Genomic DNA, 16,516 nt, shown 5'->3' on the forward strand with positions numbered 1-16,516 from the left:
GCGCCGTTTTTATTTCTGTTTTGCACTACTGTTGCCCACACACCACTTACGCGGTAGAAACACGAATGAGACAGACGTGGCCAAGCAAACGACTTTTATACAAAGTCTCCCACTGGTATATCTGGAATAAAAGTCCATACCATCTCCAAATTGTTATGCTAAAAAAGTCCATTACATATAATTTGGAAGTTAATTTCTGATATTATTTATGAACTTTCGTCCACTTAAACAAACAGTAATCAAGGGGGCAATTAAAAAGTCATAAGCCTTTATTTCACCACTCTAATTTTGGGGTGAAGTTATAGTAAATTGATAGTTGAATATTAATGGTTTAGTTTCGTCAAAAATAGTTATAAATGTATTGATTTTGTGATGGTAAATTACAAAAGTTTGTTACGCTTTCACTGTTTTCGAGAATATGTTAGCCGGTAGCCATGTTTGATACTAGTATTTGAATATTGTAATTTTCCATTTAGAAAATAATATTACAGGAATGTTTGAAATTATTTTTCAAATGTTTACCTTAATTTCTATGTTCTAGAGTATTAAATATAAGGTTTAAAATGTTTTAATTGGAGGATAAACGTGATCAGTCTAATGTTCATCATCATCATCATCACCACATCAGCCATTATCTGTACAGTGCTCTAAATAGTTCAATATACATAAGTGTTTCTGTATAAGCAACTAATTCATGCATCTTCTTCCAGCTAGTTCTATCCCAGGCTATATATCCTTGACCTCCTAGTGTTTCTTTTATCTGTCCTATGTAGTTATTCCTTGGTTTTCCTCTTCTTCTTTTGCCCTCTATTTTTCCTTCTACATAAGTGTATTGTTCTGATATATAATATTATTTATTGATAAATATTTTTCTTGAAATTATTGATTTATTTATTAAGACTAATAAATACTCACGGCATTGTACTGGATAAACAGTTTATATCTTTATAAAGGTTATAAATATAAAAGTGAGTTTATTTCACTGTTTTTGTTATACCTTTAGATTTTAATTATATAGAATTACTATAGAATTTTATTTTATTGATTATATAATATTACTTTCTGGTGATTACCATTGGGAGGCTTTGCCAGTAACTGCCACGCTTGGCAGACGATTTAGCAACCGCAGTTAGACTTTGTGACTTTCTTTTAAAATGAGAATTTAGTGTAAAGTTAAGAAACAAAACAGTTCAATAGCTAAAATAGGTTGACGTATTTATGAATAAGGGGGTTAAGGGAAAGAAGAATATAGGCTGCTTTTGGCTGTGGCTAAGTTGTGGCTTAAAACTAATCTTTGAATATTTTCTTATAGTATGCTATTTTCCCATTTCGACTGTTCCTTAGGGCAGTCTATAGTGGAGACCTATGTTCAACATTGGACAAATAATGTCAGAGATAATGATGCTACTTTTTTTAATGTGTTTTAAAAAATTAGACTAATTAGCTAAATGTATATTTAATTAAAAATACCGTGCAATCAAAGAAACTGCAAATTAATTTTATAATTAGGTAATTATAAAAATAAATGTAAAATAAAATTGGGTCAAATCCAATGTAGAATGTTGAAAGTTTCCCTTAAATGCGAGCATATCTAATTATTTATACTAAGTAAACATTTAGTTAAGTGAAATTAAAAAGAAAAATACGTCACTTAATTTTGCCCCGAGAAGGAATTCAAAAATCGACCAAGATCGTATCTAATACTCATTAAGGAGGGCTCCGCAGGTATTGATATTATCTTGGTATCTAATTAAGCTACTCTCAAAAGGAATAGCGTCTCAATTCATCCGTATATTTTCGTGTGCCTTATATTGCATAATATTTTGATCAATTCAAAATTTATTTTGTTAATTATTTTAGCTATATGCAGAATTTACTTCCATTAATGTCTCTATATACGTGGAAGCATTCTAATTTTTTTTTTTTGGAACATGAATTTAATTAATATCATTTAGTATTGTGTACCCGTAATATTATAAAGAAGAAATATTTGCTTTTTTTATATTTGTTTGTTTGATAAAGTTATAAACTATCCAACTGATTTTAAAAATTCTTTCACCTATAATATAAAGCTACATTATTTGCGAGAAACGTAAACTACATATTATTTTAAAAAAAAAACCTAGAAATCTCTGTGATAATTACAATTGCAATAATTAGCCTATTAAAGCTAACCTACAGTACAAATTTTCCTTTCTGGCTACCCCATATGAAGCTATGCAAAATTATGTACACGAGGAGTACCGTAGAGACACAGTATTTTCTGTGATTTCAATTTCTTTTTTGGTTTTCGATCCATCTAATTATTATTAGTTAGTCAGGGTTTCCCTGTGTATTGTACGAGTATCTTTCTTTCTTTAGTTATACGATATTCTTTCTATATGCCCAAACTATTACAGAATGCTCCATCTCTTTTTACACCAACTCTAGTCTGCAGCGTCTTATTTACAAACAATATCTCAGTTTTGAATTTTGCACTAAATACCAACCTAAATGAAGCTAATAACGATACCGATAACTCAGATAAACAATGCTCAGTTGAGATCTGGAAATTCCAAGATTGAAACCTAACTTATTCGTAACTATTAATCTACTTTTAACTATTAAATTTTGCAAGTCATATTTGTATCTTCTCAAATTGACCCTTATTTCTGTCCTTAGTTCTGTCTAAAAAGCCACGACACAGATCGTGTATAATGAAGGTGGACAAGAAACTCTTGATATCACATCCTGACTATGAAAATAGTAATAACAATACTGAATTGTCAACTGATCCCAGAACCATCTATGGTGTATACCTACAACATACCTCAGAGCTGTAAAACTTAACATAGAAAATAAATAGTAGATGTAGCAAATTTTATGCGGGATTGCACGCGTTGCTTTACTCTTATGTTATCATTCTTTAAAAAATATATTTATTTATTAAATACAAGAAATTTACAATGTGAGTACATTGGACCCCGCACTAGGCTAACCTGTATCGCGGAAGTCTATAAGAGATTACCAAGACACGGTGATTTACAAATATAAATTATATAGACATTGCAAATTGATATTTCCATTACCAATTCCCATAACTGGTGATCCCGATTTAATTTCAAGAACATCTTTCAGTATTTGGTCGTAGCGAGATTCGTCACTTGGTATCCTAATAGAACATAATTGCAGTCCAATTGACACTTGTGCAGGAGAACAAACGGAAGAGTATATCGACTTTCAAATCAAATCACTTTATAAAATGTTTACATCCATTGACATCGTAATTTATAAGAGCAACAACTTTGCAACCATGTTATACAGTTCCATGCCTATTATAATTAACAATGTCAACAAAGTTCACATGTTTGGTATCATCGTGAGGTTTTGCTTTAGTCTTACCGAAGTAATATTAAGTAACCTTATTAATCTCACAGCTCACGATGCTCTCACATTATTACCAAGCCATTTCACACAACTTTCTTGAACTTGGATGTACTTGTGTCATTAGCGTTCTTGCTGTTACGTATCTAAAGTTGTTTGGTAATTTTGCTCGCGAATCCGTTTCTGTTTGAATTGTTGTGAATAAACAAAGTGATATAAATACTTTTTATGTAAGTGGCATTTTCCAATTTGGCAGTCCAATTGATGAAAACATTAGACGTTTTAGACAGAATAGACGTAAACATAACTATAGGTTTGACCACAGAATAAAGTCTAAATCTGTGTGGTACAGATATTTTCACTACCATATTACAACACCCATGTCAACGCAATTTAATGATAGAAACGCGAGTGAAAGAGACGAAGTCATAAAATTTTTGTATAAAGCATTTCTCATCATTAAAAAGAATCAAAGATTACATTTACGATCAAACTTTCAAACAATGCAATAATACGCTCATTGCAATCTCACGACAAATATGTAACGGTGGATGGATATATCTTTATACCTATAGATATAATTAAGGTTTCTAATAAACATTATATTAGGCTAATACATTTTCCACTAGGTGCAATCCTAATGCATCTACAAATGAATGGCAAATAACTGAACCATATTTGTACAAACATATGGACGTATGCAAACACTTGCTGCAAACTTCTTGATTGATTTGCACACAAAGATCGACATGGATCAACGATAATCACTTTCAAGCTTACATAAACCAACGCAAATATGGTATCTGTATATTGGTGCTTACGAAGGTTTGCTTTACTGTTTGTGTATAAATCCAGCATTGGTAGTATAATCACATGAAAGGTAAAGAATATTTTATGTGGGACTAAAGCCATATGTTCCTGCAATCGATTGATTATATTATTTTTAGCTTTGTTAATAGCATAAAAACTTTATGAACGTGTTACGTGTCACATAATAGGATTAGTATTTAATGCATGTATGTCTTTTTTTATAACACAGGAAGCAAGCAAGCATGTATACCAGAGAGAAACTTTGTACAAAAGTCATTTATTTGCGCACCTCTGTCCCATTCGTGTTTCTACCGTGAAGCAGTCGTGTTTACATGGTATTTCGGTTTAAAGGGCAGAATGGCAGAGAATATACAGGGTACAGAGATATAACACCTGAGTCTGAGCTGACGGCCCACCTGATGGAAAGTGGTAACCGTCGCCTATAGACATGGGCAGTATCATGGACATAGCAGAGTGTACTGTTTTGCCCATGATACCCCCCCCCCATGCGTTGCCATTCCTAAGGATGATTCCTCCTATGGTGTTATTCCTCTGACTAGATTCGGTATTATAGCGATGATGAGAAACCATAGGACTGAGTCGTGTAGAATGAAAATTTAAAAAAAATCATCGTTCATATAATGAAACGTGAAAAATGTTGAGACATCGGCAAAAAGAAGCTTACTGGCCGGAGGCCAAATTAAAAAAGTTTCCCACGATCCGAGCCTTATTAAGTGGAGCAGGTATTTCGGCAGTTCATTTATCGGTCACTGTACTTTTCTAATATCGCGTTTCAGTCATGTAAAGTAAACCACAACTATTGCGAAATTAGCAAAGATATAAAATACAAACAAATATATTGGCGAAAGGAAAGAGAAAGATTTTAAATTGCGTAAAAGAGAATTTTACCGTGTGGTCCCGGTATAGAATAGGCCATCCCTTCCTTTCCCGTGGGTGTCGTAAGAGGCGACTAAGGGAGGCCGAGAAATAAGTAGCAGTGTCCCTCTTAAAACATCTCCAAAGTTTGACAGCGGTTGCTAATCCACCTGCCAAGCGTGGCAACTATTGGCAAAGCACCAAAAAGACAGTTCAGCAGTGATGATAATGATCATGAAAAGAGAATATTAAGAATAATAAAAAAACACGGGTCGTAAAACGTGCGTGGATGAACTGGCAGTTGGAGACTGATGACTAATATGGAAAGTTATAGAATTATAGGTAATAAATAGTAGTCTATATTCGAATGTTGGCAGCCGCACGCATACTAATGGTAACGGAATTAAACAAAATAATTTTGATTCAAATACCCAATGATATGGACGTCTGCAATATAAAGTCAAGATCAGTAAAAAAAAATAATAAAAAAAAATATTTTTTTTCAATTCCAGCACGTACTCGAATAAAATTAATTATCATTAATAATCCTAACACAGTCGCTACAAATCTACGCAGGCAAGAGCTTCAGATGCACAACTGTTTGCTTCAGACATTAAAAATAACTGAAATAAACCAGACCAGACGGTGAAAATGTATAATTAAAATATGAAATTTTAAAGATAACTAGAGAATTTATATTCAAAATTAGTTTTTGCTCATTAAAGCATAGTTAATTAGCCAATAAGTTAACACTTCGTATAAAACTAATGAACCACCCGTCAGCCGACGGCCGACGGCGCCTGGCCTCTAAAATACTTTTTCACTTCCACTCGAGAACACAGTGAGGCGGAGTGAAAACTAATGAATACATGGAGTCTGTAACTTTGGGTATTTATATTAATATATGTATGATAGTTATATATCTGCATACAATTATGTGAAAAAAACTAATTCAATTATAAAATTAATTGACAAATTCAATCGTGTTTTGATTATTTTATTTAATTTTTAATTATCAAATTTCCATTATTAAATATGATGTACGGCGGAAAATGTACTTATGCTTTTTTATATAAATAAATTTTGCAAATATATATATATATATATATATATAAATGCTGAATAATTTAAAACAAAGTAAAGGCCCTTACTAATAAGAGTAATATAAATAGCAAACAGTCATAGTACCCTCATACGTTGCCATTTCTGACGACTATGGTTTTATGCCTCCTTATACTGTAACATCCGTCTAGTCCCAGCATAAAATGCACATCCGGGGTGTCGTAAGAGGTGACTAAGGGAACTTAATGGTCGAAGGATAATCAGCAGAATCCTTGTTAAAATATCACCAAAAGCCTATCCGAAGTTGCCAACCTATTTGCCAAGTATTCCAATTACTGACAAAACCCTCCAATAGGAGGAGGCCTATGTTCAGCAGTGGACAGATAATGGCTGATAGGATGATGATATTCTAATTTCACTGTTACATCCCACTTTTTAAACCAAAATAAAAATAATTATTTGTAATTCATTAATATACTGTGTTACCCTCCGATGTTTGTAAGTTAGAATCCCGCAGACAGTGTATTAAACGACTACATCACCAAGATTCTCGATATAACATCATCATCATCATATCAGCCTTTAACTGTCCACTGCTGAACATAGGCCTCCCCTTGGGGGTCCAGTAGTTACCACGCTTGACAGGCAGACAGGCAACCAAAATCAGGCTTTAGAGATGTTTATGGAAAGACATTCCTACTCATCCCTCGCCTTCCCTTACTCGGTTCTTACGACACCCACGGGAAAGGAAGGGATGGCCTATTCTATGCTGCAACCACACAGCCACAATGTAACATAGGTGTTATTAATTGAAGGGAAAACTGATATTCTAAACTTGTTCTTTTATACGAAATTGAAACATGCCTGAGTCAATAGATTGACAGGTGTTCAATGCAAAAGCAACAAGACTAGTATACCGTGTTTCAATTACAAAACCTCTTATTATTAAAGTCTGTCCAAATTTTCAATGCCTTGTCAATCAATACATTCAATATGTCAATTAATCAAAATGTAAGAAAATTTATTAGTTTTACTCGATACCCACGTCTTATTAATTACCTGGTATTATAAATGTAAATTTTAATAAAGATATTTAAATGAAATTTACCACACAAATAGAACAGACCTAAAATAGTACAAAAATTATTTATTTATTCATTAAAATAATTATAACATTATGACAGTAAAAACTAAATTAATATTATAAACCTAGTGCTTACTTTGGGGGGAAAAGGGATTGTTAGTAATGAAGACAAATATTCCCATTGCTAGCAATATATCCAACCAGGTCGACCTCCTCGCGGTTCCCCCTGGAAACTATCATGATTAATTCCTGATGAATTCATCATGATGGGCTAACTGGCCTGTTTTCATCCTCATCGATCACCCTTCACTGGTGCCCCGCCAGCGTATCCCATTAGCGCAGGCGGGGTTACCACTCCATTTACATCCTAAAAAAAAACCTAGTGCTTACATACAAAATTATATTAATGGTATTTAATTCGACTCTAGATATTTCTGAGCCGCTTCTAACTTCTTTGGAAAGTTACTACTAAAAACAAATATTGCTATAATATTTTTCTTTGATTTATTTATTAAATACAAGAAATTTACAATAGGAGTACATTGGACTCCACATTAGGCGAAACTGTATCGCAGGAGTCCATAAGGGATACCAAGACATATTATTTAATATTTGTACTGCGCAAGTTACAATCATTATTCAAAATAATGTGTGTATGTGAGAGAGTGAACATAATCACGTATGAGTGTATGCATGCGTGCATGAGTGCGTGCATGTATGCGTGAGTGGGTGCATGCGTGCGTGAGTGGGTGCATGCGTGTGTGAGTGGGTGCATGCGTGTGTGAGTGCGTGCATGCGTTCTTGATTGCATGTGTGTATGTATGTATATTTATGTGTGCTTACATGCTTAGTTCAAATTTGATGACTCTGTTTACAGTCGATTAAGTTCACTTGAATATTGGTATGATTTTTTTTATTGGAATTGGCGTTTTTCTTTTTTCTTCGTGATGTAAAACCTATAAAATTCAAATATCAATTGAAAGTGAGATTACAAACAATATTGTCACGATTGAACGTAGCCGTTTTATTTTTAGGAAAAATATCTACGTGTTTACACACATCTAATGGTTATTTCCCTCGCAAACGTTTGTAGACATTTTCCTATTTATATAGAATGTAGTTGTCGTTTGTTGGTATCTAGGGATCCATTTTCCTCGGTTGCCGTTGCTAGCAATATGTTAAAACATATACTGTCTCTCAAGTACCTACGCATTATGTAAAAATGTTGCCTGACTGACTGACATTTTAGTTCGTAGGCTTTATAAATAATCAATTGGAAACATTGAAAACTCTTCACTTGTTTTGGAAAGTTGTCAGGTTTTTTTTACACAACTTAGAATGGCAAACAAGCTGACGGCCCACCTGATGGAATGTGGTAACCGTCGCCCATAGACATGAGCAGTGCCATGTACATAACAGAGTATACTGTTTCGCCCATGATAACCCCTATGCGTTGACATTCCTGAGGACTCGAGTGTTATTCCCTTCAAACCGAATTGACAGGTAATTACGACTTTTCATATTTCGTTACCATCATCCTCATCTCAGCTGTTATCTGTCCACGGTTGAACATAGATCTTCAGTATAGACTGCCATAAGGAACGGTCCTGAGCCACTTGTATACATTTCATAGATTACCAGAGGAAGACTCTGAAAGAGAAGAAGAAGGATATCCTCGTTTCGGATTCTATCACGCATAGTCCGCTGAGTAATTGGAAGCTTTATCTATATATATAAAATTTATTGTCAGTTTTGGTTGTAATTTTATAACTCAAGAACGGGCTCACCTATCAAATGCAAATGTTTAGGCTTTGTTCAGACTATTTAGTAGATGGTTTATGGGAAGTTTGCACAAAATCGGTCGAGCGGTTCTTCATTTATCACATTTTTTGTAACAAATGAATTCAATAAATAGCGGATCATTTTTTTAATAGGGGTATTTGTGTCAAATTCAAACTTTTTTAAGATAGGGATTGTGCTGTCAATATGAAACTTTTTTCAGTGTTGACAATACAAGCATGCTTCGATTAAAGCAAATTGTCAGCGATAATTATGGATTAAGTTTCAAAATAGCTAGCAATTAATAAAATATTTATTTTTGATGGAATAAATAAATGAATTTGATTTTTTTTTTTTTTATTATTTCACTTTATACTTAGCGAAGCACGTACCAGGCCGCTAGTATATTATAAATACTTCGTTATAAATGTACTTAATAACTGATGTTCCTTTACAAAAATCAGTTTTACTAGTGGAAGCCTTAATATAGTTAACTCACTCCTATATAGTACTGAATTTAAATTCAAATCACTAATCAGGATGGGTATTCCATTTTACAATAATACATAAGATGGGTCTGAATATATTGACATAGTATTGGTCGGAATGTAGTAAGATGAAAACTAAATATATATAGGAAGATCTAGAGGGATTAGCTAGAATTATAAGCTTTAGTTCCCAAGCCAGCTTAACATAGAGTAAGTAATAATATAAACTAAACAGCCTGTACACGTGTTGGGTTTTAGTTTTATAAACTATTATAGATAAAGGAATTTACCAGAAGGACACTTTGTAGAAAAGTCGTCTGCTTGAATACCTCTGTCCTATTCGTGTTTCTACCATGAAACAGTTGTAGTTGCATGGCTGTATTTCCATTTAAAGAATGGCAGTGAAATTACAGAATACAGATGCACACTACTACTCCTCATGGATAGCAAAGCATGAGGGATATCATGGACGATACAGTATACTCTGTTATATCAATGGTAGTGTTAATGCCTATAGGTGATGGTTACCACTTTCTATCAGGCGGGCCGTCAGCTTGTTTGACATTCTACCATAAGCTGTATAAAAAAGCTAAATGTCTGCATCAAATAACATTTTTATAGCACTTTAGTATAACAGTTTTTCGTTATTTTTTTTTCTTGTGTATATATGTGTATTTTATATGATTAAAAATATAAATTTGTTAACAAAATATTTTTAAGTACATTTTATATTTTATGGTAAGAATATCCAGATTAACTTACTTGTATTTAAGGTATACTGAAATGCACGTAAATTATTTCGGATGTTTTTAGATTAAAATTATAATTTACATTTGTATTGGTTGACCTTTGATGAATCATACCAGCGAGAGAATTTGTACAAAAGTCATTTGCTTGGACACCTCTGTCGTATTCGTGTTTCTACCGTGAAGCTGTTATGTTTGTATCACTGTGTTTCGGTTTGAATATAACAGTGAATTTACAGGGTACAGAGGAATTACACCTGAGACTTAAGAAATGACAACACATGGTGAGTATCATGGGCGAAACAGTATACTCTGTTATATCCATGGTACTGCTCATGTCTTTAGGTGACGGTTATTACTTTCCATCAGGTAGGCCGTCAGTTTGTTTGCTATTTTAAGTTGCATAAGAAAAGAATCTATTCTTTTATAATATTAGATTTCGATCCGGTTATCGGAATATGTAGATTGTTCTGAATAAACAATAATTTATGTCCTTCTCCGTCTCAAATACTACGTGTTTATTAAATAAATAATTATTTATTGAACATTATATTTTAAAGTAACAATATCCAGATTAACCTATAATCCGGATTAACGTTTATTGGAATATACGTAAATTAATTTGAATGTTCTTAATTTGAAATTATAATTTACATTTATATTGGTTGACCTTTGATAAATCTATTATTTAATAATGTTACATTTCTTTCGTGTTACCGGGGTATGTAGATTGAACTAGATAAAAATAACCTATGTCCTTCTTCATCCCAAGTCATCATCATCATCATATCAACCTTTAATTGTCCACAGCTGATGGTCTCATAGCATTATGCATGGTCTCATTATGCAGTTCACGATCTATTTAGAATATCTGTTTTACATTGTCACTTTATAGCCGATTGAATGCGAGTTTACGATGTATTAAGTGGACGATAAAAATGCGAAGAGTTGTAGTTATACAATGAGCTCAGAATTTATGAGTGTATTACTTTTTTATTCGCATAAAAAAAAATCTATCTAGAATTATATGCGCATTCGATATTAAACAACAAGATAATAGATGTGATGAACTATAAAGTCGTAAAAAATGTGAGTATTTAATTGAAATTTATTAAGTTTTCAATACATAAAAAATCTTTTGAAATTACATTCGAATTACAATATAAAGAAATGACGATTTAAAGGAGTTTTAACAAAAGTTTTCTTAAATAAAATTTTTATATTGTATTTATTGTAATAAAATATAGAGTAATAATAACAATTAGAAACTTAGAAGAACAATAAGAAGCCGAACTTACATCTAAAACAGATCTCTTCCAATCAACCTAACATAGTGGCATAGGAAGTAGAGAGTGGGCAGCAGTAGTACAAAACAAAAATCAAAACAATAATAATAGCAATATTATATTTTAACCCGTCATTGCATAATTTTTTTTTATTAATAAAATAAATCAAGGTGACATAATTCATGTTCAAAATTAAAGTAAAAATGTTTAAAAAAAATAAATTTGTCAGCTATGTTTTTTTTCTGCAATGGACATTAAAAAGGTGTCCAGACACGATCAACTTAAAGTGAAATTGTTCTTTTATATAATTTTTGGGCATTCAATGTTATGATGGAAATTTCCACCATTATGCAAAGAAGGGTTAAATAAATGAGAACACAGTGATGGCAAACTAGTAATTAATAATAGTAGTAACAATCAAGCAAACGGCAGAAACATAATCTTTTCATCTTGCTTTTATGTAATGAAGTTATGTAATTAAGAATTCACTTTGTTTGTGTACATATTGTTAACCTTTATAATCTGTATCATTCTTTGAAGGGAACAATGAAGGGTTCTCACTCATTTATTCAATCTTCATAATAAATGAAGTCATGCCAATGCCAAGCCATGGTCCATAGAATAGTAATTTGTGGAACGATTGAGTCAAAATATTAGGTCGTCCGTGTAATCCCAGCATAGAATAGGCCACCTCTTCCTTTCCTGTGGCTGTCGTAAGAGGCGACTAAGGAAGGGTGAGGGATGGGCAGTAGCGTCTCTCTTAAAATATCTCTAAAGTCTAATTACGGTTGCCAATCCGCCTGCCAAGTGTGGCAACTACTGGCAAAACTCTCCTTATGAGTAAGGTTTATATCCAGTAGTGGACCATTAAGGGCTGATATAATGATGATGATTAAGTAAAAAGATTGGTTTAGAGAATAGTTGTGTCAAAATCGGGTCTACTGTTAACAATAAAATTAATCCAAGAGACAGTATATGCTTGATTTTTTTTTATAAGATTTGTTCCATAAGGAACAGGCTAAGGTCAATGACCATGCTGCCTAGCAGAGAATAGTTGTCTCAGAATCGGGTCTACTGTTAACAATAAAATTAATCCAAGAGACAGTATATGCTTGATTTTTTTTTTATAAGATTTGTTCCATAAGGAACAGGCTAAGGTCAATGACCATGCTGCCTAGCAGAGAATAGTTGTCTCAGAATCAGGTCTACTGTTAACAATAAAATTAATCCAAGAGACAGTATACGCTTGACTTTTTTTATAAGATTTGTTCCATAAGGAACAGGCTAAGGTCAATGATCATGCTTCCAAGCAGAGAATAGTTGTCTCAGAATCGGGTCTACTATTAACACTAAAATTAATCCAAGAGATAGTATAGGCTTGATTTTTTTTATAAGATTTGTTCCATAAGGAACAGGCTAAGGTCAATGATCATGCTGCCTAGCAGAGAATAGTTGTCTCAGAATCGGGTCTACCGTTAACCATAAAATCAATCCAAGAGACAGTATAGGTTTGATTTTTTTATAAGATTTGTTCCATAAGGAACAGGCTAAGGTCAATGACCATGCTGCCTAGCAGAGAATAGTTGTCTCAGAATCGGGTCTACCGTTAACCATAAAATTAATCCAAGAGACAGTATAGGTTTGTTTTTTTTTTATATAAGATTTGTTCTATAAGGAACAGGCTAAGGTCAATGACCATGCTGCCTAGCAGAGAATAGTTGTCTAAGAATCGGGTCTACTGTTAACAATAAAATTAATCCAAGAGACGGTATAAGCTTGATTTTTTTATAAGATTTGTTCCATAAGGAACAGGCTAAGGTCAATGACCATGCCGCCTAGCAGAGAATAGTTGTCTAAGAATCAGGTCTACTGGTAACCATAAAATTAATCCAAGAGACAGTATAGGTTTGTTTTTTTTTATATAAGATTTGTTCTATAAGGAACAGGCTAAGGTCAATGACCATGCTGCCTAGCAGAGAATAGTTGTCTAAGAATCGGGTCTACTGTTAACAATAAAATTAATCCAAGAGACGGTATAAGCTTGATTTTTTTATAAGATTTGTTCCATAAGGAACAGGCTAAGGTCAATGACCATGCCGCCTAGCAGAGAATAGTTGTCTAAGAATCAGGTCTACTGGTAACCATAAAATTAATCCAAGAGACAGTATAGGTTTGTTTTTTTTTATATAAGATTTGTTCTATAAGGAACAGGCTAAGGTCAATGACCATGCTGCCTAGCAGAGAATAGTTGTCTAAGAATCGGGTCTACTGTTAACAATAAAATTAATCCAAGAGACGGTATAAGCTTGATTTTTTTATAAGATTTGTTCCATAAGGAACAGGCTAAGGTCAATGACCATGCCGCCTAGCAGAGAATAGTTGTCTAAGAATCAGGTCTACTGGTAACCATAAAATTAATCCAAGAGACAGTATAGGTTTGTTTTTTTTTATATAAGATTTGTTCTATAAGGAACAGGCTAAGGTCAATGACCATGCTGCCTAGCAGAGAATAGTTGTCTAAGAATCGGGTCTACTGTTAACAATAAAATTAATCCAAGAGACGGTATAAGCTTGATTTTTTTATAAGATTTGTTCCATAAGGAACAGGCTAAGGTCAATGACCATGCTGCCTAGCAGAGAATAGTTGTCTAAGAATCAGGTCTACTGGTAACAATAAAATTAATCCAAGAGACAGTATAGGCTTGTTATTTTTATATAAGATTTTATTCCATAAGGAACAGGCTAAGGTCAATAACCATGCTGTCTAATTTTCAGTTTTAGTTTAAATATTACCTTTATTACACCAAATTCATGTCTTTGTTAATTATTTATATTTCACATTTCATTGTCTATTCAATTTTTGATGTATATGTGTAGACTTACATTTAGCCTGCTATTGATTCTAATTATGCTGAGGAGAAATACGCGAAGGTCGTTACGTTCATCATTACCACAAAGCCAACAAATATCTCTGACTATCCTGTCTTCATTAATTACCATGGTGAATATTAATCTTTAAGTTACTGCGTTTTTACATTTATAAGTACATTCTGTCCCATAAAAAAAAACCCCGACTTGAATTGTGATAAAACTAGTTATTTTTATGTAACTTAAAATGGAAAACAAGCTAACGGCCCACTGATGGAAAGTGGTAATTGGTGCCTATAGACATGGACAGTACCATGGACATAACAGAATATACTATTTCGCCCATGATACCTTCCATGCTGTCCATTCCTGAGGAATCAGGTGTTATTCGTCAGCACTCTGTAAATTCAATACCATATCCCACCGTTCAAACCGAAATATAGCTATGCAAACACAACTTTTTCACGGTAGAAACGCGAATAGGACAGAGGTACCCAAGCAAACGACTTTTGTACAAAATCACCCTCTGATAAATTTTTATGCTACAAAGGTGGCAAACAATCATAAAGCCCGTCTGATGGTAAACTGTCACTGTAACCTATGGACGCCAGAAACACTAGGATTATGGGAAACCAGGCAACAGCCATCTCAGAGCATAATCCGAATTATACAAACCCGAAGTAGTTTAAAAAATTTCTATTCCTACACTGCCCCGACCAACAATCGAACCAGGGACCACATTACGCAATATGCCTACCGCTAAACCACGTAGGCCATCATATATCGGTCGGATATCACGCAATAGAAGCCTGAACGCAGACATCAAAGCCCATTCCCCATCCAATTCACAAATGGTCTCGGTAAAATATTAAATAAAGGATTCGGCGCGCGTGGTGCAAATAGAAGTGCGGAGAATGGCAGTTTTTTTTTTTTATTACACCTCTATATGGAATACAATTGTATAGCTCACTTTGTTATAATAAGTTTCGTGCAGTATACTCAGTAATTGGCATAAGTTATAAAACCAATGCCGTGTAGTCCCGGCACATAATGGGCCACTCCTTCCTATCATGTGAGTGTCGTAAGAATCGACTAAAACTACTTAATGATCGAGGGATCTCTCTTAAAACCTCACCAAAGACTAATTGCGGTGAGCAATCTGTCTGCCAATAATAATAATAATAATTTATTTGTATAAATATGGTTAAAATAGACTCTAATTAATTAGTGTATTTATTGGCGTACAAAATGCAAGTAGCAACTAATGCCAAAGCCCCTAAAAAACCAGTGAAATGTAAATTACCCTTACAATTAAGTTTTTTTTTCTATAGATAAGCAGTATAGATCAGTAATCTAGTTTCTAATGAAATAGCACCGTCAGCTTTTACAGCAGTCTATAACTGATTAATCGAATCAATTGCATTTACACCTAATTAATTTTACAATGAATCATTCATGCGTACGGTTCGCTTGATGATAAGTGACTATTGCATCGTAACTTGTAATACTGGAGGTATCATTATCGAATCAACGTACCTTGTGATACAAAAGTGCATCAAAATATCATGTAATTTCATTTACATTCAAACTACAACATTAAATAGGTTTTTTTTTATTTATTTACTTTCTTACTTTCCCGTGAGTGTCGCAAGAGAACATAAAGGGAACGTAATAGTCGAAGAGTGAACAGCAGCATCCATCTTTGAACATCACCAAAGCCTAACTGTGATTGCCAACCCGCCTGCCAAGCGTGGCAACTACTGGCAAAGCCTTCCTTATTGGGGAGGCCTATGTTCAGCAGTGAACAACTGACGTGTGATGATGAAGATGATTTGTTTGTTAATAAAATATAGCCTATGTCACTCTGATAATATAGCTTTCTACAAGTGAAAGAATTTTAATGATGGAAAGCGATAACCGTCGCCTATATACATGGGCCATACCATGCACATAACAGAGTATTATACTGTTTCGCTCATGACACCCCCATGCGTTGCCATTCCTAAGGACTCGGTTGTTATTCCTCTGTACCCAGTAAATTCACTGCCATATCCCACCCTTCAAATCGAAACACAGCCATGCAAACACAACTGCTTCTAAATAGTACTGTGCATCGTATAATTGCAGTAATAACACCTGAGTCCTCAGGAATGG

The 16,516-nt window shown here is 33.6% G+C and overlaps 1 protein-coding gene across 3 annotated transcripts in view; it reads left to right on the forward strand.

The window, feature by feature from the left end:
- Positions 1-16,516, forward strand: part of LOC113517162 (octopamine receptor beta-2R) — a 247,966-nt gene that overhangs the window by 189,983 nt on the left and 41,467 nt on the right. The gene's annotated exons all lie outside the window — the stretch shown is intronic.

Source organism: Galleria mellonella, unplaced genomic scaffold (genome assembly GCF_026898425.1).
Source record: "Galleria mellonella isolate WM207_F2 unplaced genomic scaffold, CSIRO_AGI_GalMel_v1 utg35, whole genome shotgun sequence".
Lineage (NCBI taxonomy): Eukaryota > Metazoa > Arthropoda > Insecta > Lepidoptera > Pyralidae > Galleria > Galleria mellonella.